Source organism: Schistocerca americana, chromosome 1 (genome assembly GCF_021461395.2).
Source record: "Schistocerca americana isolate TAMUIC-IGC-003095 chromosome 1, iqSchAmer2.1, whole genome shotgun sequence".
Classification (NCBI taxonomy): Eukaryota; Metazoa; Arthropoda; class Insecta; order Orthoptera; family Acrididae; genus Schistocerca; species Schistocerca americana.
In genome coordinates this window covers 1,019,367,877-1,019,379,875 of record NC_060119.1, presented here as the reverse complement: position 1 = coordinate 1,019,379,875, position 11,999 = coordinate 1,019,367,877, and the positions used below count along the sequence as shown (strand labels likewise).

General features: G+C 42.7%; 1 pseudogene; it reads left to right on the top strand.

Annotated features, from left to right (window-relative positions):
- Positions 1 to 10,124: 10,124 nt before the first annotated feature.
- LOC124556917 lies at positions 10,125 to 10,242 on the top strand (annotated as a pseudogene).
- The last annotated feature ends 1,757 nt before the right edge of the window (positions 10,243 to 11,999 follow it).

The following is an 11,999-nucleotide window of genomic DNA, read 5'->3' as shown; positions in this document are numbered from 1 at the left end:
ATTGCAAATTCTTTGAGTTAATAATTATACTTGGATACTACTAATAACTTGTTGATTTAATACAATTAGTGTCTTTTAATTATTTGTAAAAGTGACTTACATTAACCTACTTTTTGTTAATGTTTTAAATCACGATTGGCGACTTTAGTGCACAAATTGAGGAAGAGATGCATGTAAAAATATTGGTGGGAAAATAACAGGATACTTAAGAATAAACAGAAATCGTGGTATATTGCTTAACATGGGACTTCAACACTCTTTTGCAACCTACCAACGAAAACTAAAAAAAATTGGACATTTTCACATCTAGGACAATTTCATCTATATCTTGCAGCAACATCATGAAGGAATTTTAAACACGTGATGAATGTTAAAGTGATCAGGAACAAATATAACGTCAACAAACTAACATTAGCAAATCAAATTTTAATAAAAAACACCTAAAGTGATGACCTTCTGTGCAGTACGTTCCTAGCGGCATGTGTGCAACACATTACAAGAATTTTTACAAAGCTTCGTTTCATGCTTTGTATGTAATTGACAGCTGCCAGAACATGGCCCATATAGATCGATACTAGTAGCACATTTCAATAAATTTACGCAGCAGCTGCTGGCGTTTACGTAAATATGTCTTTCACCAAATATCCTGCGGCTGTGGAGCACAATTTGGCAAAAGTATTCCGAAGGTAAATATTTTGAGTTTCTCTTTTAGGTGCGACACGGCTGCGTCTTTATTTAACTTACTAAAAACGAAAAACTGTTGTAGTTGCTCTTATTAGTGACCTGTGCCTCAATCGATAAATGCAGAACGCAGACAGGATCATTTTGTCATCCGTCTGCCTCTCCATCTGTTAAGACCACTATTTCTCTGGAACGGATAGAGCTATCAAGTTGAAATTTATGTCGAATATTAAGATCTCTGGTTCCTTGGCAGTGTAAGACATTTGATCTTCTAAGTGAAGGCATCAGTTGAATGAATCAAAAGATACGTCCACTTAAATCACATATTTTGAAATTTTCAGATGAACTCATCAAAACCTATTGGTGAATTATCTGTATACATAATTAAGTTTTTACGGAATCCTCGGAGCACAAGTCCTACTAGCAATTGTCTGGTTTTATGTACTGTGGTAATCATTGTTGCTTCAACTCCCTCATGACTGTTTATATCAGTTCCAACGTGGACATCAACAAAGTAATCAGCTCTGTTCTCCTGTAGATGCAATGTGTATTCGTTATGAGTGGACTACTAAACTGTCTGGACTAGTTTCAGAAATAAACTGTTTTCAGCTCTACATGTACCTTTCTTTACAGGAGCACGACCGATTTCGTGATATCAAATCTCATCTTCAGGTGTACATCCGTTAGTAAAATATTTAGCCCACGATAGAGGAAGCAAGGGGACAGAACTTTCTCCAAATAAAATGCCGTTAACTGCCACAAGCAGGGAGTCATAGATCAAATCGACCAGGTGAAAAGCTGACATGTTAAACTCATATGAGCTTCATACCAGGAAGTTGCGGACAGCAACTCTCCAACCGCTTCGTCGTGTAGGGCCCTAATGATTTCACCTGATGCGAAATGGAACCTGCGGCATGAGCTGTAGCTGACTTTTCTTCTTTTTTTCAAATTTGAAACCGTAGTTGCCTAGATTCATTTACAGGAGTTACATTGAAGTGTCCGATTAGTAGGCCGCAGATCGCCGAAATCAAAGTTTCCCACCGTCTGGCCAGTGCGACAGAATGTCAGTACTAAGGGCCCGGGTTCGAATCCCGGCTGTGTCGAAGATTTTCTCTGCTCAGGGACTGTGTGTTCTTTTGTCTTAATCATCATTTCATCCCCATCGACGAGCAAGTCACCGAAGTGGCGTCAAATCGAAAGACTTGCACTCAGCGAACGGTCTATCCGACAAGAGGCTCTAGTCACACGACGATTACATTCACCGTCTGGTGTCTCCTCGTTTGCTGGACCCAGTGCCAGAAAGATATTCACTATGGAAGACGATCACTGACGCCTATCACGGTGAGAGCGGCTGAGACAGCGACCCGCATTGTTTGCATAACGTCTGCGGATAGCGCCTGAGCGGCCGACGCAGACCATTAGCTGACGCGTGAAGGATGGCGGCCGGCTCGGTCCCACAAATCCGGTGGCCAGGATGTGCCGCGCTAGGCGGCTGCTAAGCCGCACCGCGGCGCTCGCTTCGCAGGACGCCATCAGTCACGCCTGAGGGGCGTGCCACAGCCATGCGTCTCTCACCGCCCGAGGTGCGGCGCGCCTCAAGTCTTCTCCCCGAGATCAGCGCAGGCAGCAGGTGGCGACCGCTACAGTACGAACACCTGGCCACTAAGAATTAAACAGGTAAACACCATGTGTATGTCAAACAGACCAGGACCGATGGATCACGTGAACTTCACAAGCACCTTTGTTTCAGAAGAAGCTTTTAACGTGACTCTAAGGTTTGTTTTCACTCGTCTGCACTAATCACGAGGTCTGGAACTGTAGCAATGGCAACAAAACACACTCTGCGACAAAATTAAAACATCGCTTTTCCCAAAACCCTATAATTGTCTCCCACTGAGAAACATAAGTTTGACCGTTGGCCCAAAGGTACGTCAGCCAAAAGACGACACATACGAAAACAGGTTATAGCTCGTAAGTTCATGGAGGTTGAAAGGTAGGTTAATGATGTCACATTGGCACCAAATTTCACCACATTTCTGTGCAATGCTATTGTGAACACGTTACATGATGAGAAGGTCGTCATGGGCCCTATTACCCGCATTTCACACCTTCTTTTGACGTCTTTGCGATGGAGGTAAGAACCGCGTCACCCACCGTTGAAATCACGCGATTTTCTTATGGGTGGCCGGGGAAAACATTTCAGACACACCGACGCTCAGAATCGACAAGAAAATGCCTCAACGGGTGGCATAAAGTGCGTCAATGGTACCAACCCTCTCCCTGGGACGTTGATTCCCACAACTTTCTCGCTCTAAAGCGACAGCTCGCAATCCGATGAGCAATAGGAAGCTGTTCTTGACAACCTTTGACACTGCTGACACCCTCGGACGTCTCAACTCTTCCGTAAGGACACTGTTCGGCTGCGTTCCACTGTCCCCCCATGTCCAAAAGAACATACACCATATTCATATAAGTATATAGTTCTGGCAATACCGGCCATGACCTTCTTCTTCTGTGCGGATGCACATATATTCCCCGAACTCTTACGGGGCTTACTAAGAATGTCTTCCACGAGTAATGAGTGTGCTGGGGTGGGACGCAACGAATGAAGTGTGTGGTTATTAAGTTGGGAATGTGGGTCTCACAGGGAGCGTGGAATGGATAAACCCCTGGAGTCGCGGTATCCTCTGTGTCCTCGGTGGTTCAGATGGATAGAGTGTCTACCATAATAGCAGGAGATCTCGGGTTCGAGTCCCAGTCGAGGCACACATTTTCACCTGTCCCCGTTGATATACATCAACGCCAATCTGCAACTGAAGGTATTAATATAATTCTAATTTCGTTCTCGACAGGTGCAGGTCATCAATGGTGTCTGTTTTTTCGATCATGTCCGAAAGAACAGACACCATATTGTAAGGTGTCAGGCAAATCCAACACCTTTCATGAAAACCCTGACATGATAGCAAATCCGGCAGTATGTGACATAGCTCCCGAATAAATCCTGACATTAAATTAACCAAAGTAATACGATCAACGAGTGAACAAATGGAATACCACAGACTAACACAAGAACGCCTAAATGCATGTCATACCTTCTCACCGTGAAACAGACGCAGTTCCGAGGGGAAAAACCACAACAGAAGCCGAGAGCAGAATCGTGTAGGCTAGGAGACCCTAAGATAAGGGACGGACACCAATGTCGCCAGCCGATCGCCAAGACCACCTCCAGCCCATGATAAAACATAGGGCCCTCCAGAAGAACAGTATAGATCTTACGATAACACTAAAAGGGCCACACCAGCTTCAAGTTTTAGCGTGAGACTATACGCGTCTCTGTTACGTAGCAAACATTAAAAACATTGCCACACCATGAAAAGTATAACGTTTCTCATTGGATAGACAGAACTTTTGTAGGCGGAGCTTAAGGTTAACACTGAGATGCTGATTGGTCAGTTGAAAACACAGCCAGATAGCTTTTCTTAAACCAACTTTGGTAAATTGTAGTAAGGAGAAATTAGAGAAGAGTTGCTTCTGAGACGGCGAGGTGTGTGGAGCTGCGCCGCCCGCCGCCCCCTGACGTTGCCTAACCTACGACAAGGTAATGAACGCACACGATGCTGCATAAGCCTTAACTCAGAACTGCAGAAGTCTCATCAGTTACATCCCCTTTTCGCAGAATACTAATGTCCATCGTCAATTAAATCTCACAATATTCACATTTGCTACTAGAAATTAAAATCTGAAACACGATGATTTTTCTGTTATATAATTATTGAGAAGCCACATCAGCCACTGTAATTTACAACAAGTTAAATAAGTAATTAAAGATAATTGAGAGTATCTGTAGACTATTTTTGATAGTTTTCTCTTTTATGAAATTTAATTTCAACCTAGATTATAGATGTGATATGGCATAGTTCATCCTTTGATCCATTGTAGAACTTGGAAACCCATTCAGGGAATATTCGTTCACATTTTTGTTGAACGCAGTTGGTTTCTATCATCCTGTATTAAAATATTTCCTTTTATCAATAGTGCAATTTATAAACATTGTTTTGTGAGTAGAATAAAAATTGCTATGGTAAACTTAACTACTTCCTCGACGTTATTTTACCAGCTAACTAAAAATAGGAAAGCCTTCAACCGCTTCCACTAAATTTAGTTAGTATTAAGGTTCTTTTACAGGGAGTGCAGTGGAGCTCACGCAGAAATCATCAAGTATTTGATGATATCATCGCTAGTCTCACTGATCTCTTCTGAACTCTACATGTCATGTGTGGTCTGGCGTCTTCTTACCAGCAACAGGTCCCAGGTTCAAACTAGTCAATTTCCTAAAAAACACGCTCAGAGCGTCGTTGCTCGAAAGTGGTAGGGAGACACGACTTAGAACAAACAGACACCACGCAGAATGTTACAATATTCATATAAGTATACATTTGAACGTGATCCGAAGCAGCAAAGGGTACTCATGCTTTCCGACCATAATCTTTTCCACCCTCCTGTGGCGTGATCACGTTTGAGTATAAAATTAACGTGTGCATGAACAAAACAGCGACGGTTCCCCTTAAGACTCCTCAGTTCCAGCAAAACCTCGTTGCCACTCAAGTACCTTTGTTGAGCATGTTATAAGTGTAGTTGTCAGAAAGATAGACAGCATTTCACCCTATTGGCTACAGTAGCGCTTGAAGTTAGGCAACCCCTGCCATCCAAGACCTGTCGAAGGGGTTGCCTCTCCATCAGGCGCTAGAATAATCTCCAGACTGACTGGTGTCGAAATTTCTGAAGGTACATTTGTAATACGCTCAACGAAGGTGCGTGTCACCGGCGGATTTGCCGGTCTGACGGGTCTTAGAGGCACAGTTTGTCGTTTCGTCGACACACATGTTGATGTGTCACTCGCACATGACGACGCCGCAGGAGGACGGAAAACAGGACGGCTGACAAAGCATTAGTAGCCCTTACTGTTTTGAATTACGTTCAAATTTCGTCGAACAGTTTGAACGGACCTGATTGGTGGCAAACTGTACACCAGAGCAAAAGTTGCGGTTGCGCTGCACTCCAAAACAATGCAGTTATGTTCAGTGGGGACACAGCCCTACAGTATTCTTAGAGAAGGATTGAAATGTCCGAGGGTGTCAGCTGTGTCAAAGGTTGTCGATAACACCATCCTGTTGCTCACCGTACAGCGAAGTGTCGTTTTCCACCGAGAAATTTGTGGGAATCAATGTCCAAGGGAAAGAGCTGCTATCATTAACAACCTTTATGCCTCCCGTTGAGGTCTTTTCTGAGTGTCGGTGTGTCTCAAATGTTTTCCTCGGCACCTATAAGAAAATAGCGTGATTTCAACGCTGAGTGTCGCGGTTCTCACCTCCATCAGAGGGACGTCAAAAGAAGATATGAAATGTGAGTAAAGAGGGGCCGTGACGACCTTCTCATCACGTGACATGCCCAGGGTGGCATTGACCAGAAATGTTGTGAAATTTGGTGCCAATGTGACTTCATTAACCCACCTTATGGTGCCCGTGAACTACCGAGCTGCGGTATTATGTTTTCTCACGTGTCAAAACTCTGCTATTTGAAGCATCACCGAGCCCGAGGGTGGCGTCGCAGGGCACCGCGCATTTACATCATTTCAGAGAAAGGTTCTGGGCACCTTTGAACGAACTTTAAAACTTATACGTCGCAATGAGCTCGAAAAAAGTAACCCTTTAATTCTATTGAGCAGTGTAGATACAGCATGCAAAGTTGTGAAGAAAGACATCGTTACATCACACTATATATTAAAAAGTAAAGGTAAAATTACGGATTCTGGCTTGATATTGGAACTCGACCTAGTTGCGCCTCAGTCTGATTCACGAGGGTAACAAGGAGACCACACGGCAATGGTATTTTTATATTTTCTTATATAACGAAGATTGGGACTCAAATACCAATCAGGCGAAGCAAGTGGATGTAACTCTCAAATATTCTCGAGATCGATTTGGAATTTTTCCCAGGCTCCTTAATCCCCAAAGATGGAAACCCAGTTCTAAGCAAAGAGGGGAAAGCAGAAAGGTGGAAGGAGTATATAGAGGGTCCATACAAGGGCGATGTACTTGAGGACAATATTATGGAAATGGAAGAGGATGTAGATGAAGATGAAATGGGAGATATGATACTGCGTGAAGAGTTTGACAGAGCACTGAAAGACCTGAGTCGAAACGAGGCTCCAGGAGTAGACAACATTCCATTAGAACTACTGACGGCCTTGGGAGAGCCAGTTCTGACAAAACTCTACCATCTGGTGAGCAAGATGTACGAGACAGGCGAAATACCCTCAGACTTCAAGAAGAATATAATAATTCCAATCCCATAGAAATCAGGTGTTGACAGATGTGAAAATTACCGAACTATCAGTTTAATAAGTCACTGCTGCAAAATACTAACACGAATTATTTACAGACGAATGGAAAAACTGATAGAAGCCGACCTCGGGGAAGATCAGTTTGGATTCCGTAGAAATGTTGGAACACGTGAGGCAATACTGACCCTACGACTTATCTTAGAAAATAGATTAAGGAAAGGCAAACCTACGTTTCTAGCATTTGTAGACTTAGAGAAAGCTTTTGACGATGTTGACTGGAATACTCTCTTTCAAATTCTAAAGGTGGCAGGGGTAAAATACAGGGAGCAAAAGGCTATTTACAATTTGTACAGAAAGCAGATGGCAGTTATAAGAGTCGAGGGGCATGAAAGAGAAGCAGCGGTTGGGAAGGGAGTGAGACAGGGTTGTAGCCTATCCACGATGTTATTCAATCTGTATATTGAGCAAGCAGTAAACGAAACAAAAGAAAAATTTGGAGTAAGTATTAAAATCCATGGAGAAGAAATAAAAACTTTGAGGTTCAGCGACGACATTGTAACTCTGTCAGAGACAGCAAAGGACTTGGAAGAGCAGTTGAATGGAATGAACAGTGACTTGAAAGGAGGATATAAGATGAACATCAACAAAAGCAAAACGAGGATAATGGAATGTAGTCGAATTAAGTCGGGTGATGCTGGGGGAATTATATTAAGAAATGAGACACTTAAAGTAGTAAAGGAGTATTGCTATTTGGGTAGCAAAATAACTGATGATGGTCGAAGTAGAGAGGATATAAAATGTAGACTGGCAATGACAAGGAAAGCGTTTCTGAAGAAGAGAAATTTGTTAACATCGAGTATAGATTTAAGTGTCAGGAAGACGTTTCTGAAAGTATTTGTATGGAGTGTAGCCATGTATGGAAGTGAAACGTAGACAATAAATAGTTTGGACAAGAAGAGAATAGAAGCTTTTGAAATGTGGTGCTAGAGAAGAATGTTGAAGATTAGGTGGGTAGATCATATAACTAATGAGGAGGCATTGAATAGGATTGGGGAGAAGAGAAGTTTGTGGCACAACTTGACAAGAAGAAGGGATCGGCTGGTAGGACATGTCCTGAGGCGTCAAGGGATCACACATTTAGCATTGGAGGGCAGCGTGGAGGGTATAAATCGTAGAGGGAGACCAAGAGATGAATACACTAAGCAGATTCAGAAGGATGTAGGTTGCAGGAGGTACTGGGAGATGAATGAGCTTGCACAGGATAAATTAGCATGGAGATCTGCATCAAACCAGTCTCAGGACTGAAGACCACAAAAACAACAACATTGTAACTGCAATTAAAGAACGTACATTCAAATGATCAGAGAGTACTATCAACGACAGTTTCATACCGGAGACAAAAAAATTTGAAAGTACATCTTTGGTCGTATGCCCACCGCATCCCAGCCTCCCATCCACCTACCCCCCTGCAAAATAAAACAATACGAATAATAATAATAATAATAATGATAATAATAATAATAATACACGTCACGACGTGTAGTTGGACCTCCCCTTCCGGTCCTTGTGTGTGTGGCATAGAGCACATCACATATTTGCACAGAAAAGTATGGATAGCAAAAGCTTTGTGTACGTAATAATAGTTCCTGTTGAAAAACACTTTTCCAAAATATCTGCACCGTGTGAGGTTCCTGATATGCCTGGCGTACATTTATACGAAGAAGTTACCATGATTTGAATGTAGAGGTTGCCAAATTGGTCACTAGCTGTAAGACACTGTTGAGCCCTGTCTTTGGTGGGCAGTAAAGTTGAAACAAATGAGCCCTCGGTCACAATTTTTAATCTTATTAACCAGGTTTCAACACTTATAAGAGTGCCTTCATCAGAATTTGAATGTTTAAAGTGGCCTATAACATAATTACAAATTTATGGGAAAAGGAAATTTTTTGTTTAAACCTGTAAGTACTGACTAACAATACAAGACAGAGATAGTACTTACATGTCACGTATAAACTAAATAACAGGGCAAAAGGGCTTTAGTCACAATTTAAAAAAAAAAAAGAATGCAAGAAGGCGAGCCACAATGGGCTGCTTATATCTGTAAAGCCACAGGTAGCAACGGACTAGGCGCCCGCGTTAAGAAGTGCGGCTAGGTGAACATGACACCAAGAGTGCCGTCTGGTAGCCGTAAATGTAAAACATTGCGTGTGAGTCCAAGTACTAAATACTGTTCATTTTAGCAGTCAACTATCTATATTTTAAATGTTAAGTAGCCTACTTATATATTTACGGCTACCGGACGGCACTCTTGGTGTCGTGTACACCTGCCCGCACTTGTTAACGCGGGCGCCTGCGTCCATTGCTACCTGTGGCTTTACAGATATAAGCAGCCCATTGTGGCTCGCCTTCATGCATTCTTTTTCTAAAAAAATTGTGACTGAAGCCCGCAAAAACGAAATTGCAAATATCTGTTTAAGTACCAGAAAAAATCTCTTCCCCGTCTCAATGATGTAACCTTTTTAACTGCTGCTTTCTTATTATCGAGCATCTCTTGTATAACAATTGGGAGTATAAGCTTAAGTTTGAAGAACGTTACAGCAACCTCTTATATATAAAATGCAACGTCCTATATTCACAGCTAGTTTACAGTTGTTGATTTTATTTTTCGGTTGGGATCTGGGAAGGTGTCATACTGCTATGTTACCTTGATAACTAATAACATAACAATCTCATACAATCAAGACACAAATTGTGTTATATTAAAGACGACTTCCAAAGTTGTCTTAAAACGCATAAAAGGCTGAGTAAGTCATTATTTACTGCCAAAATAATAATTATGGAAAAAATTTAAAAAATTGAACAAAATTAACATAAGTAAAAAGATTGTTTCCACCACCACCTACATTGTCCAATGTTAAATCTAGATCAAAAATTTGGTTTGTTTTAGCATCAGACTCGAAATAATCTCGCAGTACCAGTAAGCTGTCAACTTGTTACAGACTACTGTCAATCGTAATGGTGTCGTTTGTGACTCAGAAAACATCGAGATTCCTGCCCTTGTAGGGCTGTTGTAAATGAATTACAGTTACTATTACTACCAGGCAACGGCCTTGCCGCAGTGGATACACCGGTCCCCGTAAGATCACCGAAGTTAAGCGCTGTCAGGCGTGGTCGGCACTTGGATGGGTGACCATCCAGGCCGCCATGCGCTGTTGCCATTTTTCGGGGTGCACTCAGCCTCGTGATGCCAATTGAGGAGCTACTCGACCGAATAGTAGCGGCTTTGGTCAAGGATGTCATCATAACGCCCGGAAGGGCGGTGTGCTGACCCCACTCCCCTCCTATGCGCATCCTCTACTGAGGATGACACGGCGGTCGGATGGTCCCGGTAGGCCACTCGTGGCCTGAAGACAGATTGCTTTTTATTATTACTACCAGTATAATACTACTGTGTTATTTTAAGTGGATTTTCAATAATCTAAGTATTCCTAATTTGCGTTTTAAAGTACGAACATAATGAGTCGTCTGCGATGGATGGCGAAGAGAGCCAGAATATTTCTTCAGAATCCAAGTCGCTACACATATTGAACTGAATTATTAATTCAGAAGTTCCGCACTTCCTTTTCTTTTCCCGTCGTGGTTCCGTTTCCCGTCCCGTTGCCAGCGCAGACGCTGTGAGTCCATCGGCGTGCCCTGACCGGCGCTGTTCACACGAGGCTGAGGCAGGCTGTGCGGTGACGTCAGCAGCCGAGTTGGCTGCTGAAAGTTTCAGGCGGCCAGCGTGTCCGGCGTTCAGGCCCGCCGCGTCACGGGCCGTAGGCGGTGCGTCGAGTCGGCCCCAAGTTTAAACCGGATTCTGACGGCGACGCTGCGTCCAGCCGTCAGCGGAATCAATAATGCACCCGGAGGCGCGCCTCCTCACACCCGGAGTGGTTTCTGGCACTTTCGTCCTCCACCTATGTTCGATGCAGCCCAGTGAGTACATCTGAAGAACCGAACAACCTACGTCAAACATCTTCACTGAAAAGTGGTTCTGTGGACGATCATTTCGTTTGTTGACCCATTGAAATACCCTACCTGTCACTGAAATGATAACAATTTTTAGGTTTATCACCATGTTGCATGGATCACAGCTGCAGTATGATGGTGTGCTTAAGAGCAAGCCAGTTTATAATTATGCTGCTCATTCTCAGTGAATAATACGGCTCCATCTACAAAGTTTTAATTTCATTTTTAGAGTTGCGTACGTCACTCGGTGAAAACAGAACCATTATAGGATCACGCTGTTGTCGGTCCATCCATCTGTCTGTCTGTCTGCCCGACAGTTAAAAAAGCAGTTTTCTCAGAAACGATAGTATTAAGTTGAAATTTATGTCACATACTAAGGTCTATAATAAACGTTAGCTCCTAAGTCAATGCTGTCAACAGCTACGGCCCTTTCACGTCGCAAATGCACTCATTAAAATTGTAGGGTACTTCCCTTTGATGTAATATTATGAAATTTGTCAAAAAGTAAGGTTTCGCAGTACAAGTAAAGCAAAAGAATCAGTAAATAGTTAATTTCTAATTATATCACATGAAAAAATATTTAATTTTAGCCGACTTCAAACTTGAAATTAAAATATACTCGAAACTTTTAGAATCCCTGGGGCCAATATTCGCTAGAATCAGTCGATTACAGGCAAAAATTGTCGAGATCCTCGATTCCGGGAATGGATGAACTGTCTATATACACAGTGACAATTATTGAACTACATGAAATAAAACCTTCATAATTTCTGAACGGTTTGCATTAGGATGTTGAAACTTCACTGGTGGCAGCGGGGCGTGGTGGGAATTAGTATGTATTGTTTGGTTTAGTGACGAAGCCCACTTTCATTTGGATGGGTCCGTCAATGAGAGAAAGTGGCGCATTTGGGGCGCTACGAACCCTCGCTTAGGAGTCTCTTTGTCATCAACGGGTGTGCAATGTCCA